General features: G+C 34.6%; 1 long non-coding RNA gene across 1 annotated transcript; it reads left to right on the forward strand.

Annotated features, from left to right (window-relative positions):
- The first annotated feature begins 3,391 nt into the window (after window positions 1-3,391).
- LOC145011068 (uncharacterized) lies at window positions 3,392-7,039 on the forward strand. The gene is made up of 2 exons (XR_013664008.1): window positions 3,392-4,069; window positions 4,348-7,039. It is a non-coding gene; the product is annotated as an uncharacterized LOC145011068 (long non-coding RNA).
- The last annotated feature ends 6,987 nt before the right edge of the window (window positions 7,040-14,026 follow it).

The raw sequence follows: 14,026 nt of genomic DNA on the forward strand, positions 1-14,026 counted from the left end.
TACCTCGCCTAAACATAAAAATATTATTATTTAATACGCTAGGACTTCCACCACTAAAACTTTACCCCTTATCATCATTCCTCAGAGGGTAAAAGACCATTTTACCATTCCTTGACCTAAAGTCCTCATGTTTGACCAAAACCCTAAAAGTCAACAAAGTCAACCCTGAGAGTACGCGGGGCGTACTGGTAGATGTACGCGGGGCGTACATCGCCAACCCCCTTGGATCGGGGTCTCCACCCAGTACGTTGCGCGTATTGGAAGTTACGACCAGCGTAACCACTAGACTCAACCACTCTCCATTTCTGGTCTTAATCGGTTAAGCCATTACTACAACTTCTAGATCCGACTCTTTTAGTGTGTCTAAACCCATAAAGTCGAGACCTTTAAGCCTTGGCATGGCTGTAAAGGCTCCAACATCACATAACAACATTCTATTCCAACTCAAGGACCTAGATCTCATGCATGGTGCAATACCCACATCCAAGATGCCATTTTTATGAGTCTACAACTCCAATAGATCAGAAATATGAAGTATCTAAGCTTATGGAGGCCATTTGCACAAAAAGTCTCCACCTTTGGGACTTAAACCCTAGAAAATGACACCTTAAGCATATAACATGAACCAAGTGACAAGATCCGAACTTTTTACCTGAAAATGAAGCTTTAACCCTTGCAAAGCTCAGATCTACACTTGAGCACCGCTTCTAGCCTATCCAACAAGCTCTTCTTCTCCTTTGCAACCTTGGAATGGCACCACCAAGCTTAGAATACACACACAATGGCTAAAGAACGAAGGTACATTCTTTTTAGGGTTTCACTCTGATGGATGGTGGCTGAGAAGTCCAGCCACACATTCCTTTTATAGCCCCTCCAAAGGAAATTAGGGTTTGGATCTGAATAAGTTACATCGGGCGTAACCTTGGGTACGCCCAGCGTACCTGAGGGGGAACTAGGCCATAAATTCATAAATATTACACAAAAATATAATTGCCCAGAAAAGTAAAATATAAACTATATTTTGACCCAACAGAAAGCACCGAGGTGTTTAAGTATTACCCCGTTGGGCTCACTGGTTCTGACATTTCTACATCTTGCACACATCCGAAATTCACCCTCAAATCTATATCGATCTCACTCTCGGTGTGTTTTGCTGCTAAATTTTCTAGAAACTTGTTCCATTTGTAACTAGCTTGTTAAGTACTTCTTTGACCTGCTAATCTCACAATTTATCTAGCTAGAAAAGATACTTCTTCATATTAAAAAATTGTTAGATTAAAATCGGCATGTTATTTGTGAATCATCCTTAGAGATTATTTATTCATTGTGGATTAAAATGAATTATATATATATATATATATATATATATATATATATATATATATATATATATATATATATATATATATATATATATATATTAGCTTATAACCTCTCTGTTCCACGATTGACAAAGTAAAACAAAATTGAAATTTTAAGAAATATAGCATTAGTCATAGATTTGCAAAAATATTTTAAAAATAGTTATAAGTTTTGGGTAAAAAAAAACAAATTATATTAGTTATTTTTGTTTAAAAATTAAAATTATAGTGATTTTTTTTGAAGAATTACAAAAGAACATTGGTATTTGGTGTAATGCTAAAATGATGCTAATATATTTGGTAAAAGATAAAGAAATTTAAAAAGATTGCTTGAAATAAAGTAATCGAGTTGCTAATTAGTAGAAGATGACCACGATATTATTTATTATCATATTGATTTTGTTTAACTTTCGATATTTGACTTTTGATATTCGTTATTTGATGCAGTGAACTCGAAAGAAATCAAAGCTTATGTGAAAGGACACACGGATTGATGGTTGTTCGTAAGGGGGACACGTGTCTCTTTAGAAAATCTTTTATTAGGAAGATATATATATATATATATATATATATATATATATACATAGTAGGCGAATCCCTACGCGTTGTGCGAAAATATAATTATATAGTTAAAATAATAACTTTTACCAAATTATTATTTGATATTTCTACTTTGAAACAAAATATTAGTAGTAAAGCAAACATCTAGTTAACATATTAGTTTTATTAAACATTATAGTTTAATTTTTAAGCCATTGTGGTATATACAATTATATGAAAAAAATAAACACTATAACTTTTATTAACATAAAAAACACTAAAATATCTATTATAAAATTTATATTAACTCTTCATATTTAAATCACAAATCTCTTCAAAATACATTAATGTTTTTAACGAGCAAAACTTTACAACCTTAGGGAGGAAGGAGTCGTTCCCACCGAACCCATTGAACCCACTGCCATATCAGTTTTTCTCTTTGATTTTTCTTCATTTTTCCCAACCAACAACACACAGAAATCTTATCTTTCTCAACTCACTCAATTAAAAAAAAAAATACTAAACAACTAAGGTACAAGTCTTAAAACACATGGTACAAGAGAAAGTAGATAGAGAGGATGGAGTGAGTTCGTGAAACCAATTAAATAACCCGCCGAAGAGGGAGTGGTACCGGCGGTAACTCTATTGCTAATTAAGATTTTACCTTGATTATTTTGTATATATTTTTTTAATTGAGTGGGTTGAAAAAGATAGAATTTACATGTGTTATGGGTTCGAAAAGATAAGGAAAAATCAAATAGAAAAACTGATGTGCCAGTGAGTTCGGTGGGTTCAACGGGAAACGATTCCCTCTTCCCTTATAAAAAAAAGGAAAATTAAAAGTTATTAGTGATTACTAATTAATAATCATAAGTTAAAAACTCTTGAGTTGTAACTAATATATATACATAAATGGAAAAATCCAAAAATTTTAAAATGCAAAATAAATGGAAAAATCCAAAAATTCTTTTTTTAGATATTATTTTTGAAACTTGAATTAACTAAAAAAAAAAATAAAAAATAAAAAATAAAAAATTCTGTTTTTTTTGTTGAAAAATACGTGAAATATTCTAAATAGAATATTACAGTGACATATTCTAAAAAAAAATTTAAAATGCAAAATAAATGGAAAAATCTAATTTTTTTTAAAATATTATTTTCGGAACATGAATTAACTAAAAAAAATATAAAAATAAAAAAAATCCTATTTTTTTTTTAAATACGTGAAATATTCTAAATAGAATATTACACTGTACATATTCTAAAAATAATTTTAAAATGCAAAATAAATGGAAAAATCAAAAAATTCTTTTTTGAAATATTATTTTCGGAACTTGAATTAACTAAAAAAAAATAAAAAAATAAAAGAATGCGTCTCACGGTCTTACAAAATTAGACCGTGTATATATATATATATATATATATATATATATATATATATATATAAAAGTGCGGTGAAAAGGGCTTTCATATGATTGGATGGATTTTTTTTTTTTTTTTACTTTTTTTGTTTTCTTTTTATGTTGTGTGTTCTATGTGTTGTATTTCTCTATCACCGCAATCTCAGCCAATGGTTTTCCTCCAAATATCATCACAGTGGCTTTCTTCTGGCTAAATTCGTGACTCATCGACTCCGCTGTCACACCGCCTCGCTCTCCAATAAGTTTCATCCACAACCTCAACTGCGTGTTTTCATCTGCTTTTCTTTCTTCACGATCTGCTATTTGACTCTTTGATTCTTCGATTCAGCAACTCTTCGATTCCGCCATAGCCGACGATGGCGAGTCGGCGGTACACCACAGAAGACCCTGACGAGTCTGCCTCCACCATTGCGGAAGCCAACGATTCCTAATTTCGTGTGACTCTACTTCAACTCGGGCCACATCCACAGCCGACAAGTCATGCTTCGCTTCCGGATACATTCAACGTCGGGTCTCCCTGTGCGATTCATCGTTAATAGACTTTCTGTGAGATTAGGGTGACCTCTTTTCTCCCCTCTCTTTTCTTCTTACAATGGTTCTGGATTTCAATGCAGTTGCTCAAATGAAAATCAACAGGTAAAACACAAGTAATTTTGAGTTTCTTACTTCCCAATATCGTTGTTGGTTGCCGCCTCAAATCAATCAACGTTCTCCTCCACCATCCCCTGTTTGCGGACCCTAATCCGGGTAACCTTTCAACCATACACTGTCAAAAATAACAAATATGATCAAGTTTTTAAAAGATAAAAACTTCTATTATAACATTGACCAGATCGATAATCGTGTGTAGAGTTACTTTTAGGGTTAAAGTTTCATACTTTCATCAATAACAGCTGATGATGAAGATTGATTGTTTTTAACTTTTTGTTTTTACATTATTGAATCGATTTTACGTTGGCATGTGGAATTTTAAATTTGAGATAGAGGGAAAACATCTGTGTCCTGATTTCTGGCATGATTATTAGTGTTTGCAATCAAAAGGAAGGGACTGGTGCTTTATCTGATCAATCGACACTTCAACCTCATAATCCCAATCTTCACAATCTGTGCTTTATAAGATCAATTGACCGTTTAGCCTCTAATATTGACCTATGTGTTGATTTTGTAGCTAACAAGGTATCCCTTACCATTAAATTTACAATATTTGTTAGCTGGATGAACAACATCTGTTTTGCTTCAAAAGGGTAAACATGGAAAACTATAATACAAATTGTTATACAGATTCAAGATTTTGATGATTTGAAAAAAGAGTAGTGAGTAGCTTGAGTTTACTTGCCTATCATAAAATGTGTAAGAACTTCCTACTGCATATTGAAAAAATCAGAATAAGGATTTTCGGATTTTCAAATTATAACTTGACATGATATGATACACATACATTTTCAAATTATAATTGAACATAGATTATATGCAATAAACATCTCCCGTTCTGTATGTTATGGACCAGGCAAACCACCAATTATATGCCACAAACTTTATTTATGCAAAATAAACATAACACTTTAGAATTTCAGATTTGGTTGGCAGATTATTTTCTTTTGTCGTTTTTGTGCATCAAATGTTATGAGATATGGGTCCCCATACGCACCAAAACTGCAACAGGACGATATTGAAAATAGAACTTTTGAACAAACTCAGGACCAAAGTTGTTACTACAGTTAAAAATTGCAAAAGAAAACTACGTTGATTCAGACCAAAATTTAAACTTTAAAAAAACTCAAGGACAAAAGAATGTCATAATCTATGGAAACCATGGTTGATGTATTTAAAAACTTTATTACATAGGCAAAAAAATAATATTAAATGTCAACAGAATAAAAAACAATGTATTTTTAGATTGTAAGTAAGCTGGATTAATGTGATAAATTAAATAAAATTCTGATTATTTTTATAGCATGTAAAAGTGCATATTTATATGTATTTATGATGAATAGATGTTGTACATAATGTAATAAGTTGCTAATTAAATTTACGTAGGACTTAGAGTGAAGTATACTTAAATGAATGTAGGTAAATATTTTTTGATTATAATACAGGTAAATATGACATTTATAAAAATATATTTCCAACAACACTGCACAAAGAACAATCTGTTTAGTTATTATTAATTATCAAAAATTACTTGTTGATATAAGGTTATGAGGTTTGAAGAATAAGTTGCTAATTAAATTTAGTAGGACTTAAGAGTGAAATATGAAGAACAAATTACTCAAATCGTCCCTATGGTTATGCTAAAATTACGTGTTTGGTCTTAACATTTTTTTTGCTAAAATTACGTGTTTGGTCTTAACATTTTTTTTGCATTCGGACAATCCTTAAGTATGGTACTTGGAAAGATTATATTATCCTTTGTCTTTTCTTTTTCAGTTTTTATATTATTTATTTATTATTTATTAATTAAAAAAATAAATTAATAAATATATGGCCCCACACATACACTCCTCCATTCCCTTCCACCTTTCACCTCCGTCAACCTTTGATTAACCACCAACATAACCTTCGACATCACCTCCGTTAACCTCCCAACATCACCACCATTCACCTCAGAAAACCACCACCAGTCGCCACACAAAATCAATTGAATTTGAACCAAAAAAACAAGCAAACTTCATGTAATCACAATCAAAACCTGAAATCCAACCAAAAAAACCTGTAACAAAAATCAAAATCAAATAAGAAATCATGAACAACTAACTATTTGATGAATCAATGAAAAGCTAATCCTGCAAGAAATCATGAACAACTAACTATTTGATGAATCAATGAAAAGCTAATCCTCTATCTGAAAGCACTAACATCGACCTCTAATTCGTCGATCTGTGTAATTTGATTTCATCAACAGCTCATCAATTAACTGAGTGTCAACTACTGATGAATCTCGGTCTCGGTTAATAAACTCATCTGGTCATATCCTGTCCCGGAAAAGCTGAAAAGAAGAAGGATGCTCTGATCAAATCTGTTAACCATACATACGAAATTTCAAAGAAGAAAGTCTAAGCATAACGACTTTGGTCGAAGAACTTTGGTCGAAGAACTGGCGATTTTCGGAAGCGATGAAGGTGGTGGCTTGATTCACCTAAGGCGATGGTGGTGGTGCCTCATATTTCAGAAAATCACCAGTTTTAGTAACATTATGGTGGTGGTTGCTCTAATTTCAATAAGACGATGAAGATGGTGGGAGATTTAAGATACAAGTTCAACGAAGATATCCGATTTCAGTTCAAGAGCTTACATTGCATGGCAGATCTTCGATTTTCGATTTAAGATCTTCGTCGGCAGTGCAATGGAGGAACAAGAGGGAAAAAGCACACTGAAGGTGAGTGTTAGGTCACTGATGAGGGTTTACCAATTTAGGGGGAATAGATGATAGTGGCGGCCGACAGATGATGACGTGTGGTGTTCACCGGAGTTCTGGTCTCGCCAGAGATGGCGATGATTTACGGGGTGAGTAAAGGAGTGGTGATGAATGGCTAGTAAATTGGAAGAGTCTTGAACATGTGAGAAGGCAAAGGTTGGGTGTGGTCCCATTCTGTTTTTTTTTTTTTAAGAAATATAAAAGAAATAATAAAAATAAGTAAAAAAATAAATTGGAGAGGGCAATATAGTCCTTTCAGGTCGGATAGGGACGAAAAACACAATAAAATCATACTTTGAGGACGGTCCGAGTGCAAAAAAATGTTAAGGACTCAACGAGTAATTTTAGCCAAACCATAGGGACAATTTTAGTAAAATGAATGTGTATATATGTGTAAATTAAAGATATGCTATAAACATATTAAAATGCAGGTAAATACTTTTTTGTTCCAACAACACTGCATAAAGAACTATGTGTTTAGTTATTATTAATTATCAAAAGTTACTTGTTTATATAGGTTAAGAGGTTTGAAGCGAAAACATAGTTGATATGTTTATAATTATTATATAAAATGAATATACATTAAATGTCAAAAAAATTGTAACAAAATATTTTTTTCAATTAGACTGCAAGGCAAAACCTTCTGCTAGCAACATGTATTTAAATGGAGATTGGTGTCTAAAGAAGATATGTAGAGTAATATAAACCTTATTTATAGGATTTATTAAAATCATGAAAGATTCGAAAGGTATTTGATTTGCTAGACAACATAAAATACCATTTTCAAATTAGGATATTATTCGATATTGAAGGCAATTGATATTGTAACCAAAATAATCGGATTATGAATTCTTTTGAATGTTTGAATTAAAATTAACATTTTTGGATCTATGAATTATTAATTTTAATATCGTTAATATATTTTAGGAAATATAATAAATGTTGAAAAAGTTTAACATCTATTAGAATGATGATGTGATATAATTTATATTAGAAGATGACAAGCCAAATAGTAATTAGAGGATAACATGTGGTATATTGAAGATTTGCTTATTTGAAAAGAAATTTCTATTAAGTTTTGTACTTATGGTCATACTCCGGTTTTAACTAATTTTATACCATTTGATATATATATATATATATATATATATATATATATATATATATATATATATATATATATATATATATATATATATATATATATATATATATATATATAATACAATCATTCTTGAAAGAATACTATTATATTTAATGTTAATTTATTTTTAACAATTCAAAATTCAAAAACATCTTAAGGGTAATATGGATATTTTGTGTATCCTTATTTTAGACAACAAATGCATTTATTTATTTTTCACAAAAAAACACTTATTCTAGGAGAAATGTTTTTGAGATATAATCAAATACATTTTCATTCTTGACAGAATAGGTTTTTAATCTAAAAATTGTATGTTTTTGTTCTAAAAATTAGGTTTTTCGATTTAAAGTTTTCAATTTTTAGCACTAAGCATCAAATTAAATTAAAACCCCAACAATCAAGAATTAAACATTCAATAGTCAAGAATAAAATATTAAAACTCAAGAATCAAGAATCCCAAATCGAATACAAAACACAATTCTAATAGTATTTACATCAAAAATAATAAAAAAATCGAATGAATTCTTGAAAGAATACACTACAAGAACATTTATAGAAAATCAAATCATCACTCTTTAAAAATCAGATTTCTTCTCGCCAGAGTGAAAAGAATGTATGTCAAAAAGACGAACTAAAGGAGCATTCTTTTTTTAAGAGTCGTAAACATGTTTTCACCATCCTTCACTTTTTTCCACAATCGTACCATCACTCATATTCTTAAGGCACTGTGAAAGTTCATTAACAACTGTAAGACAAAAAAATAATAACATCAACAATCATCAACTATTTACATATAAAATTAAGAGAAAAAAATATGAAAGAAACCCTAAGACACAAATTATTGAATCCTATATGTGAATGATTTTTTTCCGGTTTACATTATCATAATGAAAATACACCAGAACAAAACAGTGGCTCACCAATGGAGTTGTTTATGCCATTATAAAAATAGATGAGAAGAAAGTATCGTCCCTTCACTCTCTCATGCTGAGTGTGATGTACATGTCTAATCTCAAGAATATTGTAACACCCGATTCAGGTAATTTTCCATTTTGATCCCTTATACGTATTAATTATTGCTTTTAGCCTTGTTTTGCAAAGTTGGAATGGGAGGAGGGACCGTTTCTACCAAACCTGGGTTCCGAAGGCGGAGCTCGAACGCGGGGCGTTCCCTTGGGGGAACACAGCACGTTTACGTGCAGAGCCCAAATGCTAATTTTTAGGGTTTGAGACCTATTTAAACACTTTAAGTCCCGGGTGTTGACCTCATTCTCTACCTCCATAGCCCTCTAACCTTAAATCTCAAAACTCTAGAGCCTCCAGGAGTATTGTGAGCCCATTTTGTGTGTTTTGGTGTGTGTTTGAAGCTGATTCAAGGAGGAGAAACTTGGTGCAAGGTGGTGATTCAAGAAAAAGCTCATAAATCCTGATCATCTACTTTATTTCCCAATCTTTTGAGGTATAAAGCTATAATCTTGCTTATGTAAAGCTTAGATCTAGGTTTCATGGAAGTTTGTCTGTTTTTTGTCCTACAGTTGAGATCTAGTAGTTTGTGTTGGATTAGTGTCTAAGCATGTAACAATATTTGGTAAGTACTTGACCCAGTTGTGCATGGTCCTTTTGGGTTGCCTTCACCAAAGCAACTTGATTGGAGAAATAATAGATGAAGTTATCTTTCCAAATCAGGTGTTTAATGTTTGTTACCTCTGGGAATGATGATAAAGTTAAACCTGAAATCTACAAAATTGTTGATGAGGATAACAAGAAAGCTTCGAAATAAGGATTTTTCTCCAACCAAAGCATTATCGAAAATGATCTCAACAAAAACTCGTTCACATTCCAAAGACAAAAACCACAAAGAAATTGGGTAGTTAAAACTGACAAACCAAAATATGATAAACAATCAAAAGAAACAATATCTAAAAACTAAAAAATGGATGAACAAAGTTTCAAAGAACAAACTGAAATGGGATTTCAATGAACAAAACAAGAAATAAGGTTTATTAGCAAAATATTAATTCTCGAAAGAAACAGAATGTTTTGTTAACTAAATCGTTTGAAAAGATTGTGTCTAAATCAACTTAGACATCATCTCAAAACAAATCTTATGGAAACAAAACACCCGCTCAAACACAATCAGATTTATCAAAAAGTAAACCACAATTTTCGAATTCATATTCTACACCAAATTTTCAAAACCCAAAACATGAGAATTTTGTGAAAAATCAACAATCGAAGAATTTTGTTCCTCATCCTCAAAACAAAAGGTTTTCATAAAATAATTTTCAAAGAAATGGTTTTGAATGTAACATCCCAAAAATACGAGCCAAAAATTTCATTTTTAAAACACATACTTAGCAAAACATTAGAAATAAAACATTCACCGATCATATCATTTCATAAAAGATGTGCGTGTCTGAAAACCAGTTTATAAAAACATAACAATGTCAGAGTACAAATCCCTAGGAAGATCTCATAGTGCGGAATACAAAGTGTGTGTGTGATGTGCTGCTACCGTGCCAGCTCCTTCCCCTTCGAAGAAGAGGTACCTGAAACCAAAACTGAAAACTGTAAGCACGAAGCTTAGTGAGTTCCCCCATCATACCACATACCATACAATCACATATCATACATATTGCTGGGCAATTCTGGGGTGCCCGACTTACCCGGTGCGGCCATTCTGGGGTGCCGACCTACCCATGTCAAGCCGTTCTGGGGTGCTGACTACCTATGTCAATCCATTATGGGGTGCTGAATACCCATCCGCCCTAACGACTGATCCTCAGGGACTATTTCACCCCTACTGCTACTATCACATATATAATAACATAACATAATATCAAACATATCTGGGGTGCCTGAACTACCCTTCGGTCCTAACAACCAAACTCGGGGACTAGTCCCCTCTTCCTACCTCTATCGCATATAACACAACAAGTCAGCATGCAAACATATCATCACATACTGTCAGACGTATCTAGTGTCACACCTGAAAACCAAGAACGGCGGAAACGTTATGGGGCGAAGGACGTCATGTATAGTATCACAACACAGTATAACAGTAAACAAGCATACAAAACAGTTACGCCTTGGTAGAAGGCTACTTTTAATAGAAAATATAGGTTTTTCTATGAGATTCAAACATTTACAAACATTTACAAACTCATACTTATAACTACGTTCAAACATTTTGATACAACCACCGACACTAAAAACTTATGAACTCACCAGCTTTATGCTGATAAACTCTTTCAAAATAACTTGTATTCTCAGGTCATTAGTAGACAGGTACCGATGCCAGCTTTTGAGAAGATTGAGTGCATTCAAGACTCATCTTATTATTTTGATTTACATTTTTGGTGTCTATAACTGTACGGAACACGCTTATATTAAAATTATATATTTAATGCAATGGATGATGTTGTTTGCTTGTTTACTGTTATATTGTGTTGTGATACTATACATGATGTCCTCCGCCCCAGAACGTTTCCATCGTTCTTGGTTTTGGGGTGTGACAGATTGGTATCAGAGCATTGTTTATAGTGAATTGAGTATATCAACCCATAAAAGATATACTAACTATAAATACATTGGGATTAAAATACTCTGACCAAGAGTTTATACTTATAAATAATAAAATATTTAATTAAGTATACAAGTCTGCATTCATACTAAAATCAGTGTCAGTAGGATAGTATAAAAGAATTACGATTGTTGAACAACACAAGTGGACTTAGAGACATATAGTCAAAACTAGGAAAATATAGCCTGATCAACTATATTATCCGAGGGTTGACTAGCATGTGCCTAAGTGTAGTTGTGTGGTTGCAACAAGTCTAAAATCTTACCAACAATACCACAATGAGAACACTAGAACATAACATTAATCTTAAAATACTATAGGAGTATTTTGTGCTACTACAAGCTATTTATACACTAGATTCTTATACCTCTCTTCTCGCGTAGATTTAAATGGCTGGATTCCATCATGGCGACCCATACTTTCCACCCAACGGAAATGCTGGATGGCTTGAGGCAGAGTCCGATGATGAACATCAAATCCCTTTGGATGATCATCAAGCAGAAGGCTTTTCTGATGGATCTGACTTTGAGCCTGAAGTCAACAACCTACCGCTAGTAGGTCAAGCCCCAAACAACAACCCCCGACCAGCTTTTCCAGGTCCTACACCCTTGTGGGCAACCAACTTGAATCGCTGGAGCGATGAACAGGGTCAACCCTTACCTTACTTTGGGGACCGAAGCTTTTACAACCTCAGTGAAGGTGGCTCTGCGGATCGATCTCTGCCCGTCATCATCCTCAGAATAGCTCGTAATGATGAACAAGGTCGAGCAGCCATTGACCGAGTCATGGAGATTGATGCCAATTTTGGTGTCAACACAGTCCGCATCCGCCGTCTTGAGGAAGAAATGGAACGGACCAGGAGAACCAATGAAACCCTGCAGCAACAGCTGGCTGCTTCTCAAACCGAAGTCATGAAACTTCGAGCCCATCAAAGGGCTCATGAACGACACCTTCAAGAGGTGGTTCGTCAAGTGGGAGACCTCAGGGTTCGCCCGAGGAATTCCCATCGCCGTTAGAAGATGTCTAGTACATCTTTATCTTTTGGGTTAAGGATTAGCCTTTAGTATCTATGCTCTAAGTAGCACTTGTTTGTAAAATATTCCTAACTTTCAGTACTCTAACTAGGAATCTAGGAACTGTCAAACTTTCCGTATGGTATGATGTAAGACCTACTGTTAGGTTGATTTTCCTTGAATTTATTACATCAGTAATACCAGTATTATTGACAACTACCTAATCTGTGGGAAAAATCTGTACACTTGGGTTTTCCTACTAATCTTCCTTGTTGCGATCTCAAACACTCATTCAACTGTTGGGCTATGGTTAGTTAGTCCATGTGTCACTCTCACACCATTCACAATTGATTCATACCATTTTGTTTATCTTCATAAACTTATAGCTAAAAGATGCCTCCTCGCAAATCTCCCAGGAATAACCCTGCACCTCCACCACCTCCTCCTCCGGTCATCGATACTGCAACCTTGAATACTGCCGTAGCTGTAGAAATGGAAACTGCTATGGCTCAGTATCACTCTACTGATGCCAGCAGAGGTGGAACCCCTGTTGACTCTATTCCTGTTGAAATCCCTGTGCGCTCGAGAGAGTGCTCCTACAAGGATTTCACCAACTACAAGATGAAGTCCTTCCAGGGCACCAGCGGAGTCATTGCACTCTCGCAATGGTTCGAGAAGACTGACTCAGTCTTCGAAATCTGTTCATGCCCTACTGCGAGCAAAGTCAAATACGCTGCATGCACCTTTGAAGGAAAAGCCCTGACGTGGTGGAACCACCATGTTAAGGCACTAACTTTCATGGTGGCGCATGACATGGGATGGGAAACCATGATAGACCTCATGATTGAGGAATACTGTCCGAGGGGCGAGATCCAGAAATTGGAGCAGGAGCTTTGGAGCCTAACCATGAAGGGTTCCAACATAGTCGCATATACCTCCAGATTCAACGAACTGGTGGCCCTCTGCCCTAATATGGTTCCCACTGAAGGGAAAAAGATCGAAAGGTACATATGGGGGCTAGTGCCTCCGTATCAGGGGAATGCCCTATCATCAAACCACGCTACCTTCGATAGTGCCAAGCGACTGGCACAACGACTCATTGACCATGGAGTCAAAACCCTGCAACAACAACAACCCTAGCCATCCCGGAACCCTCCAAACCCGCTGACACTAAGCGGAAGTTCTGGGAGGAGAAGAAGAAACAACGAGTTGCCAAAAAGCAGCAAATTGTGGTAGTGCATGCCGCAACCACCCCTACTGCTGCTACTGCTCCGGTGGGGCAGTATGCTGGAAATTTGCCTAAATGCGGCAAATGCAACTACCACCACAATAGCCCCTGCCGTGAAATGCAGTGCGCTAACTGCAACAGGAAAGGACACACAGTCCGTTTCTGTAAATCTCCGGCGAGGCTAATCACCCAAGTCCCCAGCTCTGGCGTGAGCCAGACTTGTTATGGTTGTGGCGAGGCAGGCCACTATAAGAGGGATTGCCCTAAAACGAAGAATGCTGGTGGAGCAGGGAGGGTACTAGCAATAGGCCATGGGGAAGC

Source organism: Lactuca saligna, chromosome 8, assembly GCF_052625555.1.
Source record: "Lactuca saligna cultivar CGN05327 chromosome 8, ASM5262555v1, whole genome shotgun sequence".
Classification (NCBI taxonomy): Eukaryota; Viridiplantae; Streptophyta; class Magnoliopsida; order Asterales; family Asteraceae; genus Lactuca; species Lactuca saligna.